Raw genomic sequence first — 6,000 nt, 5'->3', positions numbered from 1 at the left:
CATCTATTGTGATGTTGCTTATTGGTCCAGTTGTGAGGATTTTTGCTTTCTTTATGTTAAGGTGTAATCCATACTGAAGACTGTATTCTCTGATCTTCATCACTCAGTGCTTCAAGTCATCTTTACTTTCAGAACACAAGATTTTATCACCTGCATATTGCACGTGATTAATGAGTTTTCCTCTAATCTTGATGCTGCATTCTTCTTCAGATAGTCTAGCTTCTCAGGTTATTTGTTCACCCTATAGTATGAATAAGTATGGTGAAAGGATCCAACTCTAATGCACTCTGTTCCTGATTTCAAACCACGAATATCCCCTTGTTTTGCTTGAATGACAGCCTCCTGGTCTGTGTAGAAGTTCCTCATGAGCACAATTAAAAATTGTGGAATTCCCATTCTTCACAATGTTATCCAAAATGTGTTATGATCCACACAGTCAAATGCATTTGCATAGCCAATAAAACATAAGTAAATATCTTTCTGGTATTCTTTGCTTTCAGCTAAGATTCATCTGACATCAGCAATGACATCCCTTGTTCCATGTCCTCTTCTGAATCCAGCTTGCATTTCTGGAAGTTCCCTGTCAATATACTACTGCAATCAATTTTTAATTATCTTCAGTAAAATTTTACTTGTGTGTGATATTAATGGTATTGTTTGATAATTTTCCCATTCTGTTGGATCACTTTTCTTTAGAATGGGCACAAACATGGCTCTCTTCCAGTCAGTTGGCCAGGTAGCTGTCTTACAAATTTTTTGGAACAGATGAGTTAGCGTGTTCAGCATTGCATCCATTTGTTGAAACATCTCAATGGGTATTCCATCAATTCCTGGAGCCTTGTTTTTGGCCAATTCCTTCACTGCAGCATGGACTTCTTTCAATGCCATTGGTTCTTAATCTCATACTGCTGCTGTTGTTGTTGTTATGTGCCATCAAGTCACCTCCAGCTCATAGCTACCCTATGCACAGCAGGATGAAACACTGCCCAGTCCTGCAACAGCTCTGTGACCCCCGCTATACTTGACCTCATAGCTACAGCCACTGTGTCAATTCATCTCGTTGATCCTCCGTCTTACCAGGCATGACATCCTTCTCCAGGGAATGTTCCCTTCTGACAACATGACCAAAGTAGGTGAGACCAAGTCTGGCCATTCTCACCTCCAAGGAGCATTCCAGCTGCACTTCCTCCAGGACTTGTTAACACTTCCTCCAGGTTTTGTTAGTTCTTTTAGCAGTCCATGGTACTTTCGGCATTGTTCACCAGCACCACATCTCAAAAGCATCAATTCTTCTTCAGTCTCCTTTATTCATTATCCAGCTCTCACATGTATACAAGGTGGTTGAAAATATCATGGCTTGTGTCAGGTGTACCTTAATCTTCAAATAGACATCTCTGCTCCTCAGCACTTGAAAGAGGTCCCTTGCAGTAGACGTGCCCAGAGCTATATGTCATCTGATGTTTGACTGCTGCTTCCATTGGCATCAGTTATAGAACCAAGCAATGTGAACTCTTTGACAACTTCAATCTTTTCTCCATTTATCATAATGCTGCTTATAGGTCCAGTTGTGATAATTTTTGTTTTCTTTACATTGAGATGTTATCCATACTGCAGACTGTATTCTTCAATCTGCATCAGTAAGTGCTTCAAATCATCTTCACTTTCACCAAAGTTGTGTCATCACCATATTTCAGGTTGTTAATGAGCCTTCCTCCAATCCTGATGCCATGTTCTTCTTCATATAGTACAACTTCTCAGATTAGTTGCTCAGCGTATAGATTGAATAAGTATGGTGAAAGGATACAACTCTGACACACTCTGTTCTTGATTTTAACCCATGCAGTGTTCCCTTGTTCTGTTCAAATGACAGCCTCCTAGTCTATGTAGAGGTTCCTCATGAGTACAATTAAGGGTTCTGGGATGCCCATTCTTCTCAATGTTATCCACAATTTGTTATGATCCACACAATAAATGCTTTTGTAGACAATAGAACACAAGTAAACATCTTTCTGGTATTCTTTGCTCTGAGCCAAGATCCATCTGACATCAGCAATAATATCCCTCATTCCATGTCCTGTTTGGAATCTAGCCTGCACTTCTGGAAGTTCTCTGTCAATATACTGCTACAACCATTTTTGAATTAACTTCAGTGAGATTTTACTTTTATGCAATATTAATGATATTGTTTGATAATTTCCACATTCTGTGGGATCACCTTTCTTTGGAATGGGAACAGATATGGATCTCTTCCAGTCAGTTGGCCAGGTAGCTGTCTTCCAAATCTCTTGGCATAACCGAGTGAGTGCCTCCAGTGGGACATCAGTTTGTTGAAATATCTCACTGGGTAGTCTGTCAATACCTGGAGCCTTGTTCTTCATCAATTCCTTCAGTGCAGCTTTGACTGCTTCCCTCAATACCATTGGTTCTAGATCATATGCCACCTCCTGAAATGGATGAATATCAACCAGTTCTTTTTGGTACAGTGACTCTGTGTATTCCTTCCATCTTCTTTGGATGCTTCCTGCATCATTCAATATTTTGCCCATAGAATCTTTCAATATTGCAACTCGAGGGTTAAATTTTTTCCACAGCTCTTTCAGCTTGAGAAATGCCGAGCATGTTCTTCCCTTTTGGTTTTCTAACTCCAGGTCTTTGCACATTTCATTATAGTAATTGGCTTTGTCTGCTTGATCTGCTCTTTGACATCTCCTGTTCAGCTCCTTTATCTTGTCATTTCTTCCATTTATTATAGCCACTCTCCTTTGAAGGGAAAGTTTCAGATTCTCTTCTGACTTCCATGTTGGTCTTTTCCTGTTTTCTCATATTTTTAATGATCTCTTGCTTTCTTCATGGATAATGTTCTTGATGTCATCCCACAATTCTTCTGGTTTTTAGTTATTGGTGTTCAATGCATCAAATCTATTCTTTAGATGGTCTCTAAATTCAGGAGAGATATACTCAAAATCATATTTTGGCTCTTGTGGACTTGTTTTAATTGTTTTCAACTTCAAGTTGAACTTGCATATGAGCAGTTGATGGTCTATTCCACAATCAGCTCCTGGCCTGGTTTTGGCTGAAGATATTGAGCTTTTCCATTGCCTCTTGCCACAGATGTAGTCAATCTGATTCCTGTGTATGCCATCTGGCGAAGTCCATGTGTATAGTCACTGTTTGTGTTGTTGAAAAAAGGTATTTGCAGTGAATAAGTCATTGGTCTTGCAAAATTCTATCATGCAATCTCCAGTGTTATTTCTTTCACCAAGGCCAAATTTTCCAACTACTGTGACTCTTCTTTGTTTCCAACTTTTGCATTCCAGTCACCAGTGATAATTAACACATCTTGATTACAAGTTTGGTCAATTTCAGACTACAGAAGTTGGTCAAAATCTTCAATTTCCTCATCTTTGGCATTGGTTTTGATGCATAAATTTGAATAAGTCATATTAGCTTGTCTTCCTTATAGGCGTATGGATATTATCCTGTCACTGACAGCACTGTACTTCAGCACAGATCTCAAAACATCCTTTGTGATGATGAACACCATGTCATTCCTCTTCAAATTGTCATTCTCAACAGAATAGATCATATAACTATCTGTTCAAAATGGCCAAAACCCATCCATTTCAGCTCACTAATGCCTAGGATATCAGTCTTTATTCACTCCATCTTATTTTTAGCAACTTCCAATTTTCCTAGATTCATACTTCATATATTCCATGTTCCTATTATTAATGGATGTTTGCAGCTGTTTCTCCTCAATTTGAGTCATGCCATGTCAGCAAATGGAGGTCTTGAAAGCTTTACTCTATCCATATCAACAAGGTTGATTCTATTCTGATGATGCAGCTCTTTCCGAGTCGTATTTTGAAGGCCTTCAGACCTAAGGGGCTTGTCGTCCAGCACTGTATCACATGTTTCCAGGCTATTCACAAAGTTGTGCAGTAACGTATCAGACAGTGTTTCTCTGTTATTCATAAGGTTTTCCTTGGCCAATTCTTTGAAAAGTGGATGGTGTCTTCCTTCTTCCTAGTTTGTCTCAGTCTGTAAACTGCATTGAAACCTGTGCACCATGTGCAACCTTGCCAGCACTTGAAACACTCACCAGTGTTTCAAGAGGCACAGCCTCAAGGCAGAAGGACAGCCTCAAGCCTCACAACAACATGCAAGCACAATAGTATGACAAATTGACACAGACGTTTGTCTCCCTTAGCTATTCAAAACTTCTCTGCCTTCCTCTTACCTGTATCCCTGGTGCTGCTCTGCTCTATTGTGCCTCTGGCTTCTCTTTCCCCCACTTTCCTGCCTGGTAGGGGTGGAGCCTGGGTCCTTCCCTCCCCTTACCTGGATGTCTGACTGCTCTGCTCTGTTGTTGCCTCTGGCTTCTCTTTCTCCTGCTTTCCTGGCTGGGGAGGGTAGAGTCTGTGTCCTTCCCTCCCCTTAACTGGATGCCTGGCTGGTGCTCTGCTCTGTTGTGCCTCTGGCTTCTCTTTCCCCTGCTTTTCTGGCTGGTGGGGGTGAGGCCTGGGTTACTCCCCTTACCTGGATGCTTGGCTGCTGCTCTTATACTACCTCTTGAAATAGTTGAACATCAATCAATTCTTTCTGGTACAGTGACTCTGTGTATCCCTCGCATATGTTTTTATGTTTCCTGTGTCATTCAATATTTTCCCTGTAGAATTCTTCAATATTGCAACTCAAGACTTGAGTTTTTTCATCAGTTCTTTCAGATTGAGAAATGCTGAGTATGTTCTTCCCTTTTTGTTTTCTAACTCTAGGTCTGTTTTGGTTCTCCAGTGCTGCTCTAACAGAAAATACCACAAGTGGATGGTTTAAAAAACAGTTATTTATTCTTTTACAGTTTAGGAGGTTAGAAGTCTGGGTTCAAAGTGTCAGCTCTAGGGGCTTGGTGAAGGCCCTTCGACTTTGAGCTTCAGCTCTGCCTCTTGCTCCTGGAGCACTGAAGCTGGAGGCTTCTCTTAACTCAGGCAACTGTTCCTGCTGAGGCTGAGAAACACAAGACCTACAAGTAAAATGGCACAGTCCCAAGATTACCAAACAACCCATCAGGTCACTATTTCATGTCCAGAAACAGTCCTGAGATTGGCAGGCAACATGACAGACTGCTGAATGAAGACTAGCCTAAATGCAAGATCCAAGCATACCAAAAAGTTCAAGACCTTCTCAAAGTGTCTTTGTATATACTGGAAGAAACAGACCACATTCCTAAGGCAACTACTCAGCTGCTCACAGTAGATTCCACCATGGAGTTAATCACCAGTGTCATCATGGGGAATGACCACATCTAGCTGCCCGGCCACTCAAAACCAGGCCCAGCCAAGTTGACACATAACCTTAACTACCACAAAGTCTTTGCACATTTCATTATAATAGTTAACTGCCTTCTTGAACTGCCCTTACAAATCTTCTGTTTAACTCTTTTATCTTGTCTTTTCTTCCATTTGGTTTAGCTACTCTCCATTCAAGAGCAATTTCAGAGTCTCTTCTGACATCTATTTTGGTCTTTTCTTCCTTTCCTGTCTGTTTAATGACCATTTGCTTTCTTCATGGATGATGTTCTTGATTTCATCACACAGCCCATCTTGTTTTTGGTCATTGGTGTTCAATGCATCAAAGCTATTCTTCTAATGATCTCCAAATTCAGGAATGATATAATCAAGGTCACATTTTGGCTTTCCTGGATTTGTTTTAATTTTCTTCAGCTTCAAGTTGAATTTGCATATGATCAATTGATGGTTTGTTCCAAAGTCAGTTTATGAGGAGATGATGGTCTGTTCCACAATCAGCTCCTGGCTTTGTTTTGGCTGAAGATATTGAGATTTTCCATTGCCTCTTGCAACAGATGTAGTCAATCTGATTCCTGTGTACTCTGTCTGGCCAAGTCCATGCCATTTGTGTTGTTGAAAAAAGTCTTGCAAAATTCTATCATGCAATCTCCAGTGTTTTTTCTGTTACCAAGGCCAGATTTTCCAACTACCGGTG

Source organism: Orycteropus afer, unplaced genomic scaffold (genome assembly GCF_000298275.1).
Source record: "Orycteropus afer afer isolate SDZICR_OR568_19922 unplaced genomic scaffold, OryAfe1.0 scaffold00303, whole genome shotgun sequence".
NCBI classification, from domain to species: Eukaryota; Metazoa; Chordata; class Mammalia; order Tubulidentata; family Orycteropodidae; genus Orycteropus; species Orycteropus afer.
Note: the sequence above shows the minus strand (reverse complement) of the source record.